We start from the raw sequence: 25,340 nt of genomic DNA, 5'->3' as shown, positions 1-25,340 counted from the left end.
AAAGAAACTCATTATAAATCATTATAGAAGTAAGCAGAGAACTGATACAGGACAGGCAAAGAGACTATGTTTTTATTCTTAAAATGTTTAAAATCTCCTGAAAATTAATAAGTAGAACTTTAATACAAAATAAACCTATCTTTAAGTATAGGTGCTAGGTGAAAACTAAAAATGTGCACGTAGAGAAATTTCTTCTGTGACATACTGTTTATAAACTCCAAAACTGGGGGAGCAGAGATTAGGTATCTAAAAATAGACAATCTGTAGTTTAAATTATGGTACACCAATGTTATGAGGCACAAAGCAACCATTAAGAATACTATCACATTTTATACCTTATAAATAATGTGCAAAATGTTAATGTATACATTAATGGAAATATACAATTACTAGTATATTATTACGAGCACATTTTTCAATGGTGTGATGTTCAGAACTTAATTCTTAAACTTAAGCTACATCGTATTCAGTATGTTCTCATCTTTGTGGGAAAAGAAAGATTTCAGAAAGATTTGCACCAAAATGTTATCAGCAATTTATTCAGAGGCACAGGTAAGTTTGCATTTTTTTATGTCTTTGGCATTTATAATTGCATTTGGATATGCCTCATGATCTTCCACTCACCCTCTAATCATGGCCTGTCTACCTGGTGCCAGGCATTATGGAAACTGATGATACAGTGCTTAGCAAGACAGATGAACTCTGTCCATCTTGGGGCCTTGTCAGGGGGTGGGGAGGAGGGACAGGTAGCTAGTAAACAAACAAACCAGTCAGTAAGGCTATTAGTTACACATGTGTGCGGGAGCTCAGAAGGTCCAGGTAGAGAGTAACTGAGCACTCCTTCCAGTAACGTGATCACGGCAAGTGTGCTTCTCTGAGCAGGCAAGAGTAGAAATGAAACTCGGAACATGAGATTAAAGTACTGAGGAAAAGGTGTGGACGCCACGGAAACAGTATGTGTCAGGCTTCCAGGGGACATGGTTAGTGGTATTACAAGAAGGGAAATGAGACAATGGTGGCTGAGTGGTGTGCAATGTGGTGGGAGACTTAGGCTGGGACACAGAGTCTATCTGCTGTTGTTTATTGGAGTAGGGTTTATTTACAATGTTGTGTTACTTTCTGCTGCAGAGCACGGTGAATCTGTTACACATAAACATAAATCCACTCTTTTTTAGACTCTTTCCTCATATAGATCATTACAGAGTTTTGAGTAGAGTTCCCTGTAGTATATAGTAGATCCTTATTAGTTTTTATTCTAATTTGACAGCTGCCTTGGGAGGGACACAGCATCTGGTTCCCCCTGCAGGCAGACAGGGTGGAGGGATGGAAGCGGCCATGTTGGCTGGGAGGCTATGGCGGTGGTCCTGGGTGAGGAGGGCTTCAGTCAACAGCATGCACAGTGTCAGGCAGCAAAGGTTAGAAGATGTTACCTTAGATAATGGGATATCTGACTTCAGGAGACGAGAGTAAAGATTCTAGACTAAGAGGTCATTCTGTTATTGCAGGTCTCCAGAATGGCCAAGAATGGGGAGCCAGAGCCATCCTTCTTGTTACCCTAACTCTTCTCTTTCTCTGTACCACTCACCCAATCGATAAGCAAATCCAGTTGGCTTTACCTTCAAAATATCCCCAGAATCCAATTACTACCTGTATGACAATCACCCACGTTCTAGTTGCTCTCTGCTTTACTGTCTGTCCCCACCCCCTTCAATCTACTTCACCTCCATACAGCAGCCTTTACAGTCCTTTGAAAATCTAGGTCAGGTCACATTATCTCTTTGTTTAATATCTTCCAATGGTCTTTCATTTTATTGAGAATGAAACCCAAATACCTTTCATCTGTCCATGTGCCTCCTATACTCCTCTCTGATTCCATTGCGTCCTTCTTTCTCCACAACTCCCCTCCTCCAGACATAACAATCCCTCGCTATTCCAGGAGCCCTGAGAGCCTGAGCCTGGCTTTGGCTCAAGGAAGGCCCTGGCTCCTCCCTTTGCCTGCTGTGCTCTTTTATCAGGCACCTGTAATTCTCCTTTTTTTTCAGGTCTCTGTTTGAGGAGAGGCCATCCTAGACATCTTGCATGAAATTGCCCTCCATCATTATCTAAGTCAACGCTAGGAGGGCAGTGAGCTCTCTTGGGTTCTCAGTTGTATTTTCAGTGCCTGGGAGGCAGTTCTTCTCAAATAGTGGTGGAATAGATGAGTTCATTCAAAACATCTGCCAAAAACAGGTTAGGAATCAGAAACTCTACAGATGATGAGGAAGCCACTGCATAGTAAGAAAACATCATAGACTAGAGGAGGAGATAAATGGAAGAAAAGGGCTGGGGAGTGGCCAGGTGTTGGTGGCCAGTTCAGCGGATTCCTACATCATGCTGAATGACAACTCACTAGCCCTTGCAGCTTCATGATGTGGGCACATGCCCTTTATCCTCAAGAAGGAGATGTGGAACCATAGTAGGGTTTCCTTCAAGGGCTGATATAATCAGTTGTGTATTTTAGAAAAATTGGTCTAAGTGCTTCATGGAGCTGGGAGGGCAGTGGGTGAGACAGGTGGCTGCTGTGATAGCCCCTATGAGAAAAGGCTTTTGCTTGACCTAAAAGGATATATCCATGGGGATGGAGAAAAAGAAATGGCTTTTACGGAGAGGTGGAGAAAGAACCTCAGCATTCGGTAATGCAAAACCATAAATTAGGCATAATCTTTGGAGGCAGATATTATTCCCATAAGCCATCTCACTTCATCTGCTAGAGTTCTTTCTTTTTATCCTTTTCAATAAAAGCAATTAGAAATACTTTCAAACTGTCTTCTTCATAAAAATTGAGATGTCCTTCTGCACACTCAGGAGGAAGAGATGCCACTATAACCGTTCAACCCTGTGTTCAATCATCTGCTCATACTGCTTGGTGAGTGATAAAACTACAGTGAGGACTCTGTCTCTCATAGCCCCGTACTGGAGCCACACAAAGTGAAATAGACACTGTGGGGGGAACAGATCCACCTGTGGGTGTGGTGCCAATTGTATTAAAGCTTTATCCTGGCATTGCTAAAATCGAAACCCATTGTCAAACTCAGTGGAGATGCCTCTTTCTCAATCTATAGCACCACCATCACTTTTTGACATTGTAGGCGGCCAGACCCCCGGTCCCCAAGAATCCTGTTTAACTCCAAATCCAAGACTGCTTGCCTTGGCTTCTCTGTCCAGAGAAACTGTCTAGGTTAGAGGGACTTGGGCTCTCACTTAGGAGGTTAAAGTTTGAGAAAATCTAACACTAGAGCAACAACTGCATGAAGCAGAAACATTGGAAAGTTTGAGAACTGTTTTTTCAGCCCAGGGATTGGTAGTAGATCCCAGGGTGTTTAGAACCTTGAAGGAGGTTGCCATTGCCATCATCACCCCCACCATAGTTTGGCCTCAGGACAAAAAACAGGGAGGAAACACAACCTGCCCATTAACGGAAAATTGGATTAAAGATCTACTGAGGATGGCCCCAGCTATCAGAACAAGACCCAATGCCCCTACAGTCAATCTTTCCCATCAGGAAGCTTCCACAAGGTTCTTATCCACCGATCACATAGATCACAGCCTGTCTTAATTCAGTGAAACTATCAGCCATGCCATGTAGGGCCAGCCAAGACGGACGGGTCATGGTGGAGAGTTCTGACAAAACGTGATCCACTGGAGAAGGGAATGGCAAACCACTTCAGTATTCTTGCCTTGAGAACCCCATGAACAGCATGAAAAGGCATAAAGATAGGACACTGAAAGATGAACTCCCCATGTCGGTAGTGCCCAATATGCTACTGAAGAAGAGTGGAGAAATAACTCCAGAAAGAATGAAGGGATGGAGCCAAAGGGAAAACAAGGCTCAGTTGTGGCTGTGAATGGTGATGGAAGTAAAGTCTGATGCTGTAAAGAACAATATTGCACAGGAACCTGGAATGTTAGGTCCACGAATCCAGACAAATTGGAAGTGGTCAAACAGGAGATGGCAAGAGTGAACACTGACATTTTAGGAATCAGAAAACTAAAATGGACTGGAATGGGTGAATTTAACTCAGATGACCATTATATCTACTACTGTGGGCAAGAATCCCTTAGAAGAAATGGAGTTGCCACCATAGTCAACAAAAGAGTCTGAAATGCAGTACTTGTTTGCAATCTCAAAAACAACAGAATGGTCTTTGTTCGTTTCCAAGGCAAACCATTCGATATCACAGTAATTCAAGTCTATGGATTGGATCCATAGTAATTCAAGTAATCCAATCCAACCAGTAACCCTGAAGAAGCTGAAGTTGAACGGTTCTATGAAGATCTACAAGACCTTCTAGAACTTACACTCAAAATAGATGTCCTTTTCATTATAGGGGACTAGAATGCAAAAGTAGGAAGTCAAGAAATACCTGGAGTAACAGGAAAATTTGGCATTGGAGTACAGAATGAAGCAGGGCAAAGACTGATAAAGTTTTGCCAAGAGAACACACTGTCATAGACAACACCCTCTTTCAATAACACTAGAGAAGACTCTACACATGGACATCACCAGATGGCCAACACCAAAATCATATTGATTATATTCTTTGCAGCCAAAGATGGAGAAGCTCTATACAGTCAGAAAAAACAAGACTGGGACCTGACTGTGGCTCAGATCATGAACTCCTTATTGCCAAATTCAGACTTAAATTGAAGAAAGTAGGGAAAACCACTAGACCACTCAGGTATGACCTAAATCAAATCCCTTATGATTATACAGTGGAAGTGACAAATAGATTCAAGGGATTGAATCTGATAGACAGAGTGCATGATGAACTATGGAATGAGGTTCATGACATTGTACAGGAGGTCAAGACCATCCCCAAGAAAAAGAAGTGCAAAAAAGCAAAATGGTTGTCTGAGGAGGTCTTACAAATAGCTGTGAAAAGAAGAGAAGTAAAAGGCAAAGGAGAAAAGAAAGATATACCCATTTGAATACAGAGTTCCAAAGAATAGCAAGGAGAGATAAGAAGCCTTCCTCAGTGATCAGTGCAAAGAAATCAAGGAAAACAATAGAATGGAAAAGACTAGAGATATCTTCAAGAAAATTAGAGATACAACAGAAAGGTACAACAGTTCATGCCAAGATGGGCACAAAGGACAGAAATTATATGGACGAAACAGAAGCAGAAGATATTAAGAAGAGGTGGCAAGAATACACAGAAGTATACAAAAAAGATCTTCATGACCCAGATAATCACGATGGTGTGATCACTCACCTAAAGCCAGACATCCTGGAATGGCAAGTCAAGTGGGCCTTAGGAAGCATCACTATGAACAAAGGTAGTGGAAGTGATGGAATTCCAGTTGAGCTATTTCAAATCCTAAAAGATGATGCTATGAAAGTGCTTCACTCAATATACCAGCAAATTTGGAAAACTCAGCAGTGGCTACAGGACTGGAAAAGGTCAGTTTTCATTCCAATCCCAAAGAAGGGCAATGCCAAAGAATGTTCAAACTACCACACAATTGCACTCATCTCACAGGCTAGCAAAGTAATGCTCAAAATTCTCCAAGCAAGGCTTCAGCACTGTGTGAACCAAGAACTTCCAGATGTTCAAGCTGGATTTAGAAAAGGCAGAGGAACCAGAGATAGCCAACATCTGTTGGATCATCAAAAAAACAAGAAAATTCTTTAAAAAATAATCTATTTCTGCTTTATTGACTATGCCAAAGCCTTTGACTGTGTGGATCACAACAAACTGTGGAAAATTCTTACAGATAGGAATACCAGATGACCTTTCCTGCCTCCTGAGAAACTTGTATGTAGGTCAAGAAGTAACAGTTAAAATCAGACATGGAACAATGGACTGGTTCCAAACTGGGAAAGGAATACATCAAGGCTGTGCTTATTTAACTTATATGCAGAGTACATCATGAGAAATGCTGGGCTGGATGAAGCACAAGTAGGAATCAAGATTGCAGGGAGAGGAATATCAATAACCTCAGATATGCAGATAACACCACCCTTATGGCAGAAAGTGAAGAGGAACTAAAGAGCCTCTTGATGAAAGTGAAAGAGGAGAGTGAAAATGTTGGCTTAAAGCTCCACATTAAAAAAAACTAAGATCATGGTATCCGGTTCCATCACTTCATGGCAAATAGATAGGGAAACAATGGAAACAGTGACAGACTTAATTTTTGAGCTCCAAAATCACTGGAGATGGTGATTATAGTCATGAAATTAAAAGACACTTGCTCCTTGAAAGGAAAGCTATGACCAACCTAGACAGCATATTAAAAAGCAGAGATAGTATTGCTGATAAAGTTTGGTCTAGTCAAAGCTATGGTTTTTCCAGTAGTCATGTATGGATGTGAGAGTTGACCCATAATGAAAGCTGAAGAAATGGTGCTTTAGAACTGTGGTGGAGAAGACTCTTGAGAGTTCTGTGGACTGCAAGAAGATCAAACCAGTCCATCCTAAATGAAATCAGTCCTTAATATTCATCAAAAGGACTGATGCTGAAGCTGAAGCTCCAATATCTTGGCCATCTGATGCAAAGGACCGACCAATTGGAAAAGACCCTGATGCTGGGAAAGACTGAAGGCAGGAGGAGAAGGGGATGACAGATGATGAGATGGTTGGGTGGCATCACCAACTTGATGGACTTGAGTTTGAGTAAGGTCCAGGAGTTGGTGATTGTCAGGGAAGCCTAGCACGCTGCAGTCCATGTGGTGGCTAGAGTTGGCCACGACTGAGGGACTAAACTGATCTTAAGTGAACACATACATACATGCCTGTGTTGAGACAAACTCAACACTGAAGAGAGAAATAAATATCAGGGAAGCAGAGAGCTCCCGAAATCCATGTAGAAGCAGGGAAAGTGCTTGGTGCCCTGTACAGATAATGCCACTTTCTCAGAGCCCAGTATGGCATTAGACAAGACTGGGTTTAGCTGGGCAGGAGGTCCTCTGCCTCAATATCTTTATTTGGATTTCACTGGAAAGACCACTGCCACTAGGATCACTGGGAGACCGGCAGAGCACAGAAGATTCTAGACAAAAAGCACCTTAGTAAGGTGGGCTCTATGTGACAGGTCCTCTGGCAGGTGGGCATCTGACGATACACAGTCAGAACCCATCAGGCAAAACAGTCCCACCATGCATTCAGGCATGTAACATATCCCTCATGTGCATTCACTGCTGGGCAAGAAATGTGGGACAAGGTCCTCCCTGTCCTGTCTCAGCGCTCTGTCTCAAAAAGGGCATGACACAGCTATCCAAGCAGCCCCCCAAAGATGCCATTGTTCATTCCAAAGACCCCAGAGAACCCTTTACTGAGTGTTCCCTGCCCCTCTTTTGAGAGGTTCTTTCTTGAGATGTGAGAAACCGTTTTCTATGATGCTGCTCTGATTTGATGATGGGAGCTCAGCGTCCTGCTTATCTACACTTTATTTTCCTGCGTTTGAATTTGCAGGTCATAATAAAGCATTGCATGTCCACAGACCAGAGAGAAGAATTAATTAAGGGGAGGCTTTTAATGTAGAAAGCAGCTTACTGAGATAATGGAAAAGGCCTTGGTAAGACTTGGCTTAATTGGAATTTCAAGCAATTCCTCGCTTGTTGTACCAGGGATTTTTACTGTTATAGACAGGATGAGCAAGCTGTTTAAAGAGCTTATGGGCAGAACTGGACTCAGAGGTTTCAGCAGAGATAGATTTGGCTCAAACAATCAAGGCTGCCTCAGAAAATAGCAAGTGGGGAGTGTGGACTTGCTCTCTTGTAACTGCATGGAGACGTAAGGCTTATAAGCCTCTACTGTCCCAGATAACCCAGGAACTAAGAGATAAACTGGAGGCTCAGGTTCCAGTGCTTCAAACTTGCTGCCTGTTCCTAGATATAAATACAGGAGGAAGCAAAGAGGGACCAAATACAGGGCATGGTCTTTGGAGTTTGAAATGTGCGTTCAAGCCCCTATTCTACCACATACTTCCTGATAAATTCCAAATGATACTTCCCCCTCCCCAGGAGCAGTGTGGATGTTAACTGTTAACAGAACATGTTAAAGAGACAGTGCTCTGCTGCGATAGGCAGGGTTCTCTGGGTAGGACACATCAGTGGACGAGACAAAGGCACTTCCCTAAAGAGGTCTACAGTGGGATATTAGACGGCAGACAAATTATGTTAGCTGGGATGAAGCCTTTTCTATTTGAATCCCCAGCTAAGCATTACTGAGTAACTGAAAGATAAAGCCAGTTGAAATGACATGGCAGGGTTTCAGGAGAGGAGAAAGTGGCTCTATCTTTTTGTGGGTTGGTTCAAGTGTGCAAGGGTGACCAAAGATGACTGAGAATTAGTCTGGCTGTCCCACAGTATAGCTCTTTGACTTTTTCCCTGAGTTGAAACACTACTTATCATAAACATTTTGCCTGCAATTTGATGGAACCATCTGAAGGGCTGTTTGTCTGGAAATTAGCCTGATTCACATCTAAATTACTAATGATTACCAATGATTAGTTGATTATGTCTTGACTTGAGCTCCAATTGCTATAAACTGCCATATGTTACCCTAAAATATATTCCTCTGAAGACTATTTCCATTTACTTCTTCTTGTGTCATTGGGGCTAAGCTGAAATTCTCTTAGCACACCTAAGGGACCATTTTAGGGAACAAGCACGTGGCCACTTGTAATGTTAAGTCCACTTACCAGGTCAGAGAGTGCAAAGAATAATTCACTGGTTCTAAGATAAGAATGAGAACTCTTTCAGGGTGTCAATTTCCCCAGACACAGTAAGAGCACTGTTTCTGCTTTCGTGATTACAAAGAGAAGGAAACCGAATCCAGGGCATTGTCCTGAAACTTTTTCCAAGTAGCACATATATATATGCTTTTGAAAGAAAGCAGCCTTAAATAAGTAAGACCCTAGAGGCAAGAAAGAATCCAGAAGAATATGCATTTACTGTAATAATAACCTTCTACATATAGCAGCACAAAACTTCCCCAATATGAAGGAAAATTCCAGGATGAGCTTCTCGAAAGAAGCTGGATTATGGCAGGTTTATATGAAGGAAAAATGAACTCATATCTATTATTCTCCTCAATGTATGTTGTACCAGCACCTTTTATGAGTCTATTACTCTAAAGATCTTTCATGTTTGCCCTCCAGAATCTACACATCAACCTTAATAGGTATCTATTTTTTCCCCATTTGCATGTTAAGCTACTGGGGCTGAGAAAAAGGCTAGTCATTTTCCCAGGTCCACAGAGCCATAAGCTGTGATGTGGAACGCGGGTTTTTCCTTCCAAGGACACTGTTTCTGGAATACTGTTTTGCTTTTTTTTTTTTTTTTTTTCAATTCTCCAGAGCAATTTTCTAGAGTTTCTACCCTAAAACTCCTACCAGAACCCCTATCCCAGCAGCTGACAACTTCCCAAGACCCTAGTGCCTTAGACCAGGGGCTCTTAAGTGAGAGTGAATCTCAGAGCTGATACATTGCTGAGCCCTTCAGAGTCTTCCAATTGAGGAGGTCAGGGCGATGGCTAGAGAATTTGCATTTCTTTCTTTTTTGAAACAATTTTAACAGCTTTGTTAAAATAGACTTTACATATATTAAAATTCAACCATTTTCAGTGTACAATTCAATGATTTTTAATAACTTGATCTACTTGTACAAGCATCACCACGATTGAGTTTTAGAACATTTCCATCACTCCAGGAAGATCTTTTGTGTCTATTTGTTGTTATTCTCCATTCCCACCCCCTAGCTCCTGAGAGGCATTCATTTACTTTTTGTCTCTATAAACGACCTATCTGGGATCATACAGGGTTTCCCAAGTTTCTCAGTGATAAAGAATTCTCCTACCAATGCAGCAGATGCAAGAGACTTGGGTTTAATCCCTGGGTCAGGAAGAGCCCCTGGAGAAGGAAATAGAAACTCACTGCCTGGAAAATCCCATGAACAAAGGAGCCTGGTGGGCTACAGTCTGTGGAGTCACAAGAGTCAGACACGATTTAGCAACAGATCATGTATGCACAGGATCATATAATATGTGCTATTTGCATCTATCTTCTTTCGCTTATGTCATATTCTTGAAGTCTAACCATGTTATAGTATGTATCAGTATGTCATTCCTGTTCTACTGCTGAATAATGTTCTATTCATAAAATTTATCTATTCACTGAGAATGTAAATTTCTAATAAGTTTCCAGAACTGCTGTTCTGGTGGCTACACTTTGAGAACCACTGATTAAGACCAATGGTTCTCCACCTTGGTGTCCTGTGTCCCACTGAAATCCCCAGAGGACATTTTACAAAATACCATGCTCAGAATACCTTATCCGTATTCTGATTTAAATGGTCTGAGGTGGAGTTTGGGAACTGTCACTTTACTAAAATTTTCCAAGTGATAATGATGCACAGCTGAGGCTGAAAATTACATCTCTAAACCTTGCTATTCAATGTGTGTTCCCCAGCAGTAACAGCACTTAGCCTGGGAGTCTGCTGGAATCTCTGAATCTCAGGTCCCACCTCAGAACTCCAGAATCAGAATCAGCATTTTATTAATATCTCAAGGTGACCTTAAATACATGAGAATTTGAGGCGTGCTGCTCCAGAGCAGGACAAAATGCCAAGGAACAGAAGTCAGGAATGAAAGGGAAATTTCACTTTCAGATTGAACTGTAACAAGGCCCGAACAAAAGACTATTGATGAACAGGTTGTTGCCTTAGTATAAAAGGTGGAGATGAGCTCTTGCCTTGATTAAATCATGGAACAATTGCTGACCTTCCTTCCCCAGTCCCTGTGGATACTGATGAACTTAGTCAAGGGAGCTGGGTTAAAATGCCTGCTCTAAATAGATCTCATTCTCTTTCCAGAAAGTGTGGTTGGTACATGTTAATGAGTTGTTTCATCTGTGTCCATCCTAATGAGGATGGTCTGTGATTCCCCCAGTGATCTCTTATCTGGACTGCTGAAGCCATGTATAGATTCCATGGACCAGATGGTGGAAATTTTTTTTTTTTTGGTGAACGTGTTCAGTTCTGGGTATGGATATGTATTAGGGTACAGAGATCAAATGGAGAGGGGTACCCACTCCAGTATTCTTGCCTGGTGGGCTACAGTCCATGGCATCACAAAGAGTCAGACACAACTGAGTAACTAACATGTGCACACACACACACACACACACACACACACACACACACATCACACACATACAGATCAAAAGGCTTCCCAGGCGGTGCTAGTGCTAAAGAACTGCCTGCCAATGCAGGAGACATAAGACACTGGAGGAGGGCATAGTGACCCACTCCAGTATTCTTGCCTGGAGAATCCCATGGAGAGAGGAGCCTGGTGGGCTGCAGTCCACAGGGGTGCAAAAAGTCAGAGAGGACTTAAGGGACTTAGCATGCAGAGAGATCAAAACAGTGTCTGTCTGGAGTTACTTGGTATACTAAGGGGTGCAGAGGCCCGAAGATACATGTAACATTCAGTGTGATGATGACAATAAAACATTCCAGAAGGGAAGACCCATAACCACATATTGAGGGCAAAGGGTAGCCAGGGAAGGCTTCCTGGAGGAGATTCCAACTGTCACTTGCTCTATTCACCTTCCTTATATTGCCTGCTATATTTATAGCCTGACCTTTAGTCTTATAGCCAATGCCTTTTCTGATGGTGACTGCAGATCTGTGCAGCAGTCAACTCCAGAACTTCAGCCTTCTCTTCCCTCCCTCCTTTCCTTTCTTTCAATTTAAATTTTCATGCTGCAGCTGCCTGAATATAGAGAGCTTAAAAAACATCGAAAACAAGTGGAAAAGAATTAACATTCAAGGGATGATCTCATTTCAGTCCTCAAAATAACTCCATGAAATAGATAATAATATATTATCTCCATTTTACGAGTTCAGCAACACTGAAGCATATCATCTTGTTCAAAACCCCCCAGCCAGCAAGTGATGGAGATGGTCAATCCAAGGCTTCTCTGGAATCCAACTGCCCCTCAGTGGGGCTGTTTCGTGTGCCAGTGGCCCAGCAAACACTAGAGATGCCCTGGTGGCAGCGGTGGTTGGATCATTATCCTCAAAATAGACTATGATGATCTTGGGAGCAATTGTGGGCTGTGAAATGTTGCTGTGAATAAGAGCATATGAGTGTCCCCTCAACCTGCTATTTCTGTGACTCCAGGCCAGGCAGCTAAGGAACTGGACTGAAAGTATGTTTACCTTATTCTCTCACATATTCCATTGAGAAGCCGTGTTGTGAGGTCAACGCAGGACTCAGAGCCTGGGAAAAGCAGAGGCATCACAGCTGCAGAACGATTCTGTTTCATCAGATACCAGCAGGCGAATTAGCTTGAAAACAAATGATGCCTGCGAAAGGGTTGGATGGGTCCATTGTGGACGGGCCTACAGCATAGGATTATTTCTTGTCCTTAATTACACTGTCCTCTGCTGGGAACAGAAAATAAGGTGAGTTCATTACATCCTGTCCTCAGAGTGGAGACCCCCTCTGATTTTTTCAATTTTTAAAATACTCATTTTGTTTGAATGAGTGCGATTGTTGTTGTTTTAAATTTGTAAATTAATATAATTAACGAAGAAATCCTAATGGAAGTATGGATTGCATTTATTTGGCACCTACTCCATTAACGTCTAGCATTGAAAAAGCATTGTTAATCGTGTGCACACTATTAATTATCTCAATGTGGTTAATTGCTGTTTTCTTAAATAACTAGTAGGCTGTATGTAAGTGATCTTTCAAGCATTAACATTTCATTTCATGAAAAACTAAAACACTGAACAGACTGCATGATACTTTAGACGGAACATGATCTCTGGGCCATTCATGCTCTGTTTGGAGACTGGGAAACCATAGGAATGATCCCCCTTACCATCCAACCTAAAACCTCAATGGTCTAGAGGAGCAAACACTGGGAAATATGATAGAACTGTCAAAAGAACAGTAAATCTGCAGCATAAATTGTGAAACATTAGTTAGAATTCTACTTTTCCTGTGACTATAAACTTTGTATTTTTTTTGAGGGGGGTTGGTCAGGCTAGGAAAAAAATGATGTCTAACATTTAAGGAGCATTTGCTATATTCCAAGTACTGAGCAAGGGCTTGGGGAATTTTCTTTCTTCAATTCATTTCATAGCAGTATTGTGGTGAAGATAATGTGATTATCTTCCCAACTTGTAAACCCAGGCAGGGAAAAGTTAAGTAACCTGCCCAAGGTCACATACGAGGCTTGGTTTCGATTGGGATGCTTGTTTAATATTTCTTATTTTCCTCTTTTTACATAAGGTTTCTCAGCAGTATCCTTTGGTGGGCATTAGTTTACAACCCCAATAACCTTACCTTCTCTGCTTGCTGGGAACCTGAATTCAATCTCTAGCAAACCTGGAAAACTTCTATAAACTTGCTGCCCATTTAGTGTGTTAAGGCCAACATATTAGTCTATTCAAGAGGCAGGTTTGCTAGATGGAAACACTGTTTTAAAATTTTTCCTCCAGTGCTCACTTCGGCAGCACATATACTAAAAATTTTTCCTCCAGAAGCAGGAAAAAAAGACTAAAGAGCACAGTAACTTTGGTGAGCTGGAGACAGAACTCTAGTGTGAAGAGTGATAAGAATTCTACCAGAGACTGGATACGCCCTGATGCCTCGGAAAGAGGAAAAGGTTGTGTGTGTGCTGATGGACATGGACTAAGCACATGACATTTAACTATAAATATCAATCCACTAAATATGCTCAGTCAAAATCCTATACCAACTTAGAATTTTGCTAAATCTGGAAAAGCTGAAAATCAGAGAGAATGAGTGAGGAAGCAAAGTCATGGTGGTAAACGGGGTGTGACTGGTTGGGGTCCAAGCACATGGCAAAGAGAGTGTGACAATAATTTGGCCATGAGCCACCCAAGTCACGGTCAAAGACATGGGTCAGAGCACGGTTTCCCTAAAATGTCGCCAATGATGAGAGCTGGATATTTTTAAAGGAAACAGCCTACACTGATATTGAATCCTTGGTGTTGCCAGGGTTTTTAGCTTTCCCTAATTTTTGGCCCATTTGGCCACATTTCCATTATTTTCTAGGGTACAACATAAATCTGTGTCTCATGGGTTTGAATGCATATATCTCCTTCAGTTCAGCTCAGTCGCTTAGTCGTGTCCGACTCTTTGTGACCCCATGAACTGCAGCATGCCAGGCCTCCCTGTCCATCACCAACTCCCGGAGTTTACCCAAACCCATGTCCACTGAGTTCATGATACCATCCAACCATCTCATCCTCTGTCATCCCCTTCTCCTCCTGCCTTCAATCTTTCCCAGGATCAGGGTCTTTTCAAATAAGTCAGCTCTTTGCGTGAGGTGGCCAAAGTATTGGAGTTTCAGCTTCAACATCAGTCCTTCCAATGAACACCCAGGACTGATTTCCTTTAGGATGGACTGATTGGATCTCCTTGCAGTCCAAGTGACTCCTTAGATGGGGTGGAGGGGGAAACAAGGATAGAGAAGCCACTTAAATTGGAGGACTGACTCTCTCTTCAGGAAAATTGCACTCATAAATTCAATGTAAACCAAGATATGCAAACACAGGCTTCAGGAGGCCAAGAATGACCCTACCAGACTCTAAGCTCTACTCCTGTCCTCTTAAACACAGCTCAGTGTTTTTCACAAACTTCCACACATAATGTGGATTTTATACCACTAGAAGGCTGCTTTGAAGAAATGCTGTATGTTTCACAGGGCTGCTGGATTACTAAGTGCGGTCCTGCCTTGCTGGAGGATGTTTTAAAATCTTGGTCTTTCACAACTCTTCAATTCTATGGAAAATGCTGTTCACTTTGCTTTAGAAATGAAGTTACATCCACACTCTTGGGCTTCCTGGTGGCTCAGTAGGTAAAGAATCTACCTGCAATGTGGGAGACCTGGGTTCAATCCCAGGGTTGGGAACATTCCCTGGAGAAGGAAATGGCTACCCACTCTAGTATTCTGGGCTGGAGAAATCCATGGACAGAGGGGCCTGATGGGCTATGGTCCATGGGGTCTCAAAAAGTCAGACATGACCAAGCTACTTTCACTTTCCACATCCTTACCACCACCATCTCCATTCCAGTCCACCTGGAAGGCTCCAAATCATTCTTCAATACTCAGTGCATGAATTACATAATCTCTGCAGCCTTTCCTAATTGCCCCCAAATCATATTACCTATTTTCCATTTAAAATTTCTCCCTCAATAAAACTTGTTAAGAATACTTACTACATGTACTTAACAATTCCCTATGTAACCCTAGGAGCTAGCAAGAGATCAGTAAAGTTTCTTGAATGCATAAATGAAGGACAGTTAGGGAAGAAGAGAGTAAAGGAGAAGGGGAGGAAGTAGAAAAGGGATAGAGAGAAAAAGAAGAAAACCAAAAGCTTAAGTTCCAGCCATATGCACTTTGTTTTTTGAGTTATAATTAACATATAATTTTATCTTAACTTCAGGTGTACAACAAAGTGATTCAATATTTTTATACATTATGATATGATCACCAAGTAAAGCCAATTACCAGCCATCATTATACAAAGTTGATGTAATATTACTGACTATATTCCCTATGTGCACACTACATCCCTGTAATTTATCTATTTTATAGCTGGAAGTTTGTACCTCTTAACGGACATGTCACTTGCTTTGTTCATCCCTCAGAACCCTTCTGGCAACCAACAGCTTATTCTCTGTATCTATGATCTGTTTCTGTTTTGTTTGTTTTTTGCTTTGAAGTCCACATTTAAGTGAAAGCATATGAATTAGTTTTTAATCTCTGACATTTCACTTAGCATAACACTCTCCACGTCCATCTATATACGGTGCCACAAATGGCAAGATTTCACTATTTCTTAATGCTAAGTAATATTTATATATGCATATATGAATATATTATTTAGCCTTAAAATAGTATCCATTCATCTATCCATGGACACTTTCATTGCTTCCATATCCTGATTCTCAAAAATAATGCTGCAATGAATATTGAAAAGCATATATCTTTTCAAATTAGTATCCATGTTTTCTTTGGATAAATACCTAGAAGCAAAATTGCTGGACTGTGTGGTAGTTCTATTTTTAGTTTAGTTCTATTTTTAGTTTTTAGAGGAACCCCTATACTGTTTTCCACAGTGGCTGTAACAATTTAAATTCCCACTCACTGTGCACAAGGGTTCCCTTTTTTCCATATCTTCTGCAATACTTGTTATTGCTTGCCTTTTTTATGATATCCATTTGACATGTGCAAAGTGATATTTCATTGTGATTTTGATTTGCATTTCACTGATGATTAATGTGAGAAATGCTGGGCTGGAAGAAGCACAAGCTGGAATCAAGATTGCCGGGAGAAATATCAATAACCTCAGATATGCAGATGACACCCCCCTTATGGGAGAAAGTGAAGAGGAACTAAAAAGCCTCTTGATGAAAGTGAAAGAGGAGAGTGAAAAAGTTGGCTTAAAACTCAACATTCAGAAAACTAAGATCGTGGCTTCTGGTCCCATCACTTTATGGCAAATAGATGGGGAAACAATGGAGACAGTGTCAGACTTTATTTTTGGGGGCTCCAAAATCACTGCAGATGGTGACTGCAGCCATGAAATTAAAAGACACTTGCTCCTTGGAAAGAAAGTTATGACCAACCTAGATAGCATATTAAAAAGTAGAGATATTACTTTGCCAACAAAGGTCCGTCTAGTCAAGGCTATGGTTTTTCCAGTGGTCATGTATGGATGTGAGAGTTGGACTGTGAAGAAAGCTGAGCACCGAAGAATTGATGCCTTTGAACCGTGGTGCTGGAGAAGACTCTTGTGAGTCCCTTGGACTGCAAAGAGATCCACATAGTCTATCCTAAATGAGATCAGTCCTGGGTGTTCATTGGAAGGACTGATGTTGAAGCTGAAACTCCAACAAATTGGCCATCTCATGTGAAGAGTTGACTCACTGAAAAAGACCCTGATGCTGGGAGGGATTGGGGGCAGGGGGAGAAGGGGATGACAGAGGATGAGATGGCTGGATGGCATCACCGACTCAATGCACATGGGTTTGGGTGAACTCCCAGAGTTGGTGATGGACAGGGAGGCCTGGCGCTGCGATTCATGGGGTCACAGAGTCAGACACAACTAAGCGACTGAACTGAACTGAACTGAACTGATGATTAATGACACTGAACACCTTTCCACCTATCTGTTGGTCATCTGTATGTCTTCTTTGGAAAAAATGTCTATTCAGGTGTCTATTTTTAATTTTTTATTGAGTTGTATGATTTCTTTTTGTATTTTGGATATCAATCCCTTCTTGGATATTTCATTTGCAAATATTTTTCCCACTTAATAGGGTGATTTTTCCTTTTGTTTGTGGTTTCCTTTTTTATGCAAAAGTTTTTAGTTTCATGTAGTGCCACTTGTTCATTTTTCATTTGTTGTCTTTTCCTTAGGAGACATTATTATGCCACACACACACACACACACATGCACACACACACATACATACATAAATGTGTGTGTGTATACATATATTGCTAAGACTGATGTCAAAAAAAGTTACTTCTCATGTTTTCATCTAAGAATTTTATGAATTTAGGTCTCACATTTAAGTCTTTAATCCATTTTATTTTTTAACATGATATGAGAAAGTAGTCCAGCTTGAGTCTTTTGCATGCAGCTATCAAATTTTCCCAACATCATTTATTGAGAAAATTGTCTTTTCCCCATCATATGTTCTTGCTTCCTTGCCATAGCTTAGATGCCCATGCTAGCACAGGTTAATTTTTGGACTCTCTAGTCTACTCCATTGATCTATATTTTTTGTGTCAGCACCACACCCTTGATTACTATAGCTTTGTAGTATAGTTTCAAGTATGGGAGTGTGACAATTCCAGTTAGTTTTTCTTTCTCAAGATTGCTTTGGCTGTTTGAGATTGCATACAAATTTTAGGACTGTACATTCTAGTTCTGTGAAAAATGCTATTTATTATCTTAAGAGGAATTGTATTGAATCTGTTGATAGGGTTTGTTATATATGGTCTTTATTATGTTGAGATAGGTCCCCTCTAAACCCATTTTGTTGGCAGCTGTTTTGTTTTACCATAAATAGTTGTTGAATTCTGTCAGAAGCTTTTTCTGCATCTGTTGATAACCATATGCTTTTCTCCTCCATTTTGTTAATGTGGTATCCCCAACACATGGATCCTTGCTCTTCAACTTTGCTCTCTTATAACAGCAATTCTATTGGTGATACTAGTCTACTTTTTTATCCTACTTCATTTCTCAAAACTCTCAAAGTGTATTATCTGTAGGATTGGTCCAAAGAAAGTGCCTGCACCTACGGAATCACATCCAACACCAACTCTTCCATCTGTTATGCGTTTCAGTATCTTCCCTTGTCTACTAAGGTGGGACACTTATATCAGAGTCTTACTGTCCATGAATTTAACTTAACTCCAAAGTGTCCAGTGGCTATTCTCTCCCCAAATGCCTATAGAGCGCATCTACAAAAAGAACCCTTGGGGGCCAATCCTGATGCATTGCAACATGCTGGAGTCTCTTCTCAGATGAATTTACAGAAGATAAATAGTTCTGCGATCCTTGCTACATTCTCAGCGGGTTGGTCAAGGGAACATCAGAGAAATAAATACAAAATGACTAAAATAATATTGACTTCTATAGCCCACCCTGATTGGATACTGAATTGTTTCTGGGCAAGGATCACTTTCTGCCCAGTCATTCTGTGGTGTCAGCTGTCAATGTATTAGTAAGATCCTTATGCAGTCCAGAAAGAATAATGATAAACTGGCACAAATTCAATTATACACTGACAATTTCAGGGCTGCCTCTGATAGTTGCTGCATACCAGCAACTTGCAGCTTTCAAGCCTCCTACTTGATCGAAGCTGGGGACCATCAGCCCACAAGGGTGTGATCTTCTTTAAGGTCATTATGGGTATGATGAGGTTGTACTGTGAATATCCTGTCATATTCCACAAATAGCAGCAAAATATCATTGAGTCTGTTCCCAATATGATATTGCTTTCCCAACTGTTTTGACATTGAGGTTAGGTCTGCAGCTATAACCCTTTGGAAAATGTAGCTAAAGAGATGATAACGTGCCACCTGGGAAATGAAGCAGCATCAAAACTCTAATTTCCATCAACAGATTTTCATAGCACTCACTGATGGGACAATCATATTCGCCTAAATCTTTAACTGAGCATTTACAAACTATGGTTCCATTAGACTTTAAACCTGACTATACTTGCAAATGTGTTTTTATAGAAAAACTAATTAAAATAACCTGATATTGTATCTAGTGTGAGAATTAAAAAGGAAAAACAAAAACTGCAAGCTACAGAAAGAGAATAAGTGATAGCTATATTTTTTCCTGGTGGATATTACAAACCAAAGAGATCTTAAAGCTCTGCTGGAGATTAGGATAAAATTTAATGTAAAATTAAGCATGTGTGCCAATTTTAATTTAATCTTTCAGTTATATTTAATGATACTGCTCCTTTTATGAAAGGGTATTATCTTCAAGTTTTCTGTGAAGGGTGCACTCTTGGCCCAATGGCTCCTCAGGGACCTTGTGCTTCAATCTCTGAACCAGACTCTCCCAGGGCCCAGTGAGGAGATCAATCACTCAGGCATCTCCTGGGACACCAGGTCAAGTGGCAAAACTTCATCCTGCAGCATTCTTGGTCTCCTGGACCTTTGTAGCATCCATTGTCAACCTGACAAAGCCAGCTGAGTTTTTGTGTGCAATCCACAGACAGCATAAGGCAGAGCAAATCATGAGAGGTTAGCACTAAACCTTCAAGATTTCCAAATAAGACCAATAGGACATTATTGTGCAGTAGGAAAAACAAACCATGTATATCAGCACCATTTAGTATCTGCCTGAACATTAACCCCACTATAGACCAGCCAGAACTTACACAGGACTGGGGAAACAGACTCTGGGAGGGCATAAACAAAACCTTGTGTGCACCAGGACCCAGGAGAAAGGAGCAGCGTCCCCACAAGAGACTGATCCAGACTTGCCCATCCAGGAGTATCTAGTGGAGGTGTGGGTCGATGGTGGCCTGTTGCAGGGTCAGTGTACTGAGTGCAGTAGGGCATGCTTGGGACCTTTTTCAGGCAGTCACCATTATCTTCATTACCTCCACCATAGTTTGGTCTCTGGACTTCCCTGGTGGCTCAGATGGTAAAGCATCTGCCTACAGTGCTGGAGACCCGGGTTTGATCTCTGGGTCAGGAAGATCCCCTGGAGAAGGAAATGGCAACCCACTCCAGTATGGAAAATCCCATGGATGGAACAGCCTGGAGGGCTACAGTCCATGGAGTGGCAAAGAGTCGGACAGGACTGAGCAACTTCACTTTCACTTTCAAATAACAGGGAGGGAACACAGCACAACCCACCCCACCCCCATCAACAGAAAATTAACCTAAAGATTTACTGAGCATTGCCCCGCCCATCAGAAAAAGACCCAGTTTCCCCCTCAGTCAGTCTCTCCCATCGGGAAGCTTCCATAAGCCTTTTATCCTTATCCCTCAGAAGGCAGACAGAATGAAAACCACAATCACAGGTTAGGGTTAGGGTTAGGTTTTGTTAGTTAACCAAACTGATCACATGGACGAAAGCCTTGTCTAACTCAATGAAACTATGAGCCATGCTGTGTAGGGCCACCCAAGATGGATGGGTCATGATGGAGAGTTCTGACAAAATGTGGTCCACTGGAGAAGGGAATGGCAAACCACTTCAGTATTCTTGCTTTGAGAACCCCACGAACAGCATGAAAAAGCAAAAAGACAGGACACTGAAAGATGAACTCCCCAGGTCGTTAGGTTCCCAATATGCTATGGGAGATCAGCAGAGAAATAACTCGACAAAGAATGAAGAGAGGGGGCCAAAGCAAAAACAGCACCCAGCTGTGGGTGTGACTGGTGATGGAAGTAAAGTCTGATGCTGTAAAGAGCAATAATGCATAGGAACCTGGAATGTCAGGTCCAGGAATAAAGACAAATTGGAAGTGGTCAAACAGGAGATGGCAAGAGTGAATGTCAACATTTTAGGAATCAGCAAACTAAAATGGACTGGAATGGATGAATTTAACTCAGATGACCATTATATCTACTACTGTGGGCAAGAACCCCTTAGAAGAAATGGAGTTGCCATCATAGTCAACAAAAGAGTCTGAAATGCAGTACTTGGAGCAATCTCAAAAATGACAGAATGATCTCTGTTCGTTTCCAAGGCAAACCATTCAATATCACAGTAATCCAGGTCTATGCCCCAACCAGTAATGCTGAAGAAGCTGAAGTTGAATGGTTCTGTGAAGACCTACAAGACCTTCTAGAACTAACACCCCAAAAAGATGTCTTTTTCATTATAGGGGACTATAATGCAAAAGTAGGAAGTCAAGAAATACCTGGGGTAACAGGAAAATTTGGCATTGGAATCAACACATAGCAGGGCAAAGGCTAATAGAATTTTGCCAAGAGAACACACTGGTCATAGTAAGCACCCTCTTCTAACAACACAAGAGAAGACTCTACACGTGGACATCAGACATCACCAGATGGTCAATACTAAAATCAGATTGATTATGTTCTTTGCAGCCAAAAATGGAGAAGCTCTATGCTGTCAGCAAAAACAAGACTGGGACCTGACTGTGGCATAGATCATGACCTCCTTGTTGCCAAATTCAGACTTAAATTGAAGAAAGTAGGGAAAACCACTAGACCACTCAGGTATGAACTAAATCAAATCCCTTATGATTATACAGTGGAAGTAACAACTAGATTCAAGGGATTAGACTTGATAGCAGAGTGCCTGAAAAACTATGGATGGAAGTTCGTGACACTATACAGGAGGCAGTAATCAACATCATCCCCAAGAGACAGAAATGCCGAAAGGCAGAGTTCCAAAAGAATAGTGAGGAGAGATGAGAAAGCTTCCTCAGTGATGAATGCAAAGAAATAGAGGAAAACAATATAATGGGAAAGACTAGAGATCTCTTCAAGAGAATTAGAGATATCAAGGGAACATTTCATGCAAAGATGGGCACAATAAAGGACAGAAATGATATGCACCTAACAGAGGCAGAAGATATTAAGAAGAGGTGGCAAGAATACACAGAAGAACTGTACAAAAAACATCTTCATGACCCAGATAACCATGATGATGTGATCACTCACCTAGAGCCAGACATCCTTGAATGCAAAGTCAAGTGGGCCTTACGAAGCATCACTGTGAACAAAGCTAGTGGAGGTTATGGAATTCCAGTTGAGCTATTTCAAATCCTGAAAGATGATGCTGTGAAAGTGCTGCACTCAATATGCCAGCAACTTTGGAAAACTCAGCAGTGGCCACAGAACTGGAAAAGGTCGGTTTTCATTCCAATCCCAAAGAAAGGCAATGCCAAAGAATGTTCAAACTACTGCACAATTGCACTCATCTCACACGCTAGTAAAGTAATGCTCAAAATTCTCCAAGCCAGACTTCAGCAATACATGAACCATGAACTTCCTGATGTTCAAGCTGGATTTAGAAAAGCAGAGGAACCAGAGATCAAATTGCCAGTATCCATTGGATCATTGAAAAAGCAAGAGTGTTCCAGAGAAACATCTACTTCTTTGTTATTAACTACTCTAAAGCCTTTGACTGTGTGGATCACAACAAATTGTGGAAAGTTCTTAAAGTGTTGGGAATACCAGACTACCTGACCTGCCTCCTGAGAAATCTGTATGCAGGTCAGGAAGCAACAGTTAAAACTGGTCATGGAACAACAGACTGGTTCTGAATTGGGAAAAGAGTATGACAAGGCTGTATATTGTCACCCTACTTGTTTAACTTCTATGCAGAGTACATCATGCAACATGCCAGGCTGGATGAAGCACAAGCTGGAATCAAGATTGCCGGGAGAAATATCAATAACCTCAGATATGCAGATGACACTACCCTTATGGCAGAAAGTGAAGAAGAACTAAAGAGACTCTTGATGAAAGTGAAAGAGGAGAATGAAAAAGTTGGCTTAAAACTTAACATTCAGAAAACTAAGATCATGGTATCTGGTCCCATCACTTCATGACAAATAGAAAGGGAAACAATGGAGACAGTGACAGACTTTATTTTCTTGGGCTCCAAAATCACTATAGATGGTGACTGCAGCCATGAAGTTAAGATGCTTGCTTCTTGGAAGAAAAGCTATGGCCAATCTAGACAGCATATTAAAAAGCAGAGACATTACTTTGCCTAGTTCATCTAGTCAAAGCTATGGTTTTTCCAATAGTCATGTATGGATGTGAGATTTGGACTATAAAGAAACTTGACGCTGAAGAATTGATGGTTTTGAACTGTGATGTTCGAGAAGACTCTTAAGAGTACCTTGGACTGCAAGAACCAACAAGTCCATCCTAAGGGAAATCAGTCCTGAATATTCATTGGAAGGACTGATGCTGAAGCTGAAGTTCCAATACTTTGGCCACCTGATATGAATAATTGACTCATTGGAAAAGATCCTGACGCTGGGAAATATTGAAGGCAGGAGGAGAAGGGGACAACAGGGGATGAGATTGTTGGATGGCATTACTGACTCTATGGACATAAGTTTGAGTAAGCTCAAACTTACTGGGTGTTGGTGAGGAGAAGGCAATGGCAACCCACTCCGGTACTCTTGCCTGGAAAATCCCATGGATGGAGGAGCCTGGTGGGCTGCAGTCCTTGGGGTCGCTGGGAGTTGGATACGACTGAGCAACTTCACTTTCACTTTCACTTTAATGCATTGGAGAAGGAAGTGGCAATCCACTCCTTCTTGCCTGGAGAATCCCAGGGATGGGGGAGCCTGGTGGGCTGCCGTCTATGGGGTTTCACAGAGTCAGACATGACTGAACAACTTAGCAGCAGTAGCAGCAAGAGCTGGGTGTTGGTGATGGACAGGGAAGCCTGGCATTCTGCAGTCCATGGGGTCACAAAGAATCGGACACAGATGAGCAACTGAACTGAACATGGACCACTTGAATTAACCTCTTTGGACCTCTGTTTGCTCATCTGTAAATGGGGTGGTTGCCCCACCTTGCAGTGAGTGAACAGGCTCTACAGAGCCCTAGATCTGTTTCTTGTGGCCCCACCACAACTTCCTCTGGGAACACTCAGAAGGGCAGGCCCGTTCACTGGTAGTTCCCTTCTCCTTGCCTCCCCAGTCATTCGGCAACATAGACAAAAGTCACACTTTTTTGTGACCATGATGGAATTTGATGGATGATCAATAAGACACAGGAGAAGATCCTTGAATAACATTCTCAACCCATCATTGCTCTGGAAGGAAAAGAATTCATTGCCAAAAACCAAGCATGTATCCCATTCAATGATAAATTCAGTAAGGTCACTGTGGAGCAGCCATTTTGGCAAAGATGTTCAGATTATCACTGCCTTGTCAGACCAGTCTGGAAAAGAGCCGCTAAGGGATCGTCAGTGAGAGTTCACAATATGCTGACTTTCAACAGAGGTTGGCTAGCCAAGGCAAAACAATTGTGAAGTCCCAACCCAAGAGTTTGCATTTTATTTGTACAAGAAGGGAGGAGGCTTGGAAATGGGGATCCGCAGATTGGAGCAGCTGGGATTTTTCCTATGTATTTCTAGGAATTATATTTATCCTATTAACATAGGAGTTAGATGTTAAAACAAACTTCTTACATAGAAGTTTGAGATACGTTAGGTTAAGGAAAATGCTAGACTTTTAGTACATGACCTCTCATTAATTCCTCATCCTAGAATTGTAAGTTTCAAGTCAATATCATCTCTTTCTCAACAATGGGAGACAAGTTCAATGACTTGCCCAAGGTCATAGCTGGTTATCTCGAATCTGCCTCACTTTCATGCTGATAGTTTTCTATGAGAATGTTTTCACCCAAGCTATATCTTCATGGGCATCCCTGGACAGGACTCAGCTCTGCATGGCTACACTCTGAGAATTAAGCTCACACTCTCCTCCCCTAGAATTAAACCCCTCATATCACTCCCATAGGAAATAGCAAGTGTAAGTGCCGTTAAGTGGACTCAAGCTTTTTCACAACCATTGGTCTTTTGTTGTGACTCTGGTCTCCCTGGACTTGAAGGCTGCAAGTTCTCCTCCCTCTGTCTTAGTCTGTGCCCCAACCCTCTCCTGAAGATTCAAAGACCAAAAATGGTCACTACCTTGCCCTGGAGATGGAACCTCAGAATTTATATGGTTGACACCTTTCAAGACAGGACTTAGACAGTTTAATATTTAGACAGGACTTCTCTGAAAGGGCTTCCCTGGTAGCCCAGATGGTAAAGAATTTGCCTTAATGCAGGAG

Source organism: Bos taurus, chromosome 28, assembly GCF_002263795.3.
Source record: "Bos taurus isolate L1 Dominette 01449 registration number 42190680 breed Hereford chromosome 28, ARS-UCD2.0, whole genome shotgun sequence".
Classification (NCBI taxonomy): domain Eukaryota; kingdom Metazoa; phylum Chordata; class Mammalia; order Artiodactyla; family Bovidae; genus Bos; species Bos taurus.
The sequence above is the reverse complement of the archived record's forward strand: the minus strand, read 5'-3'. Positions refer to the sequence as shown.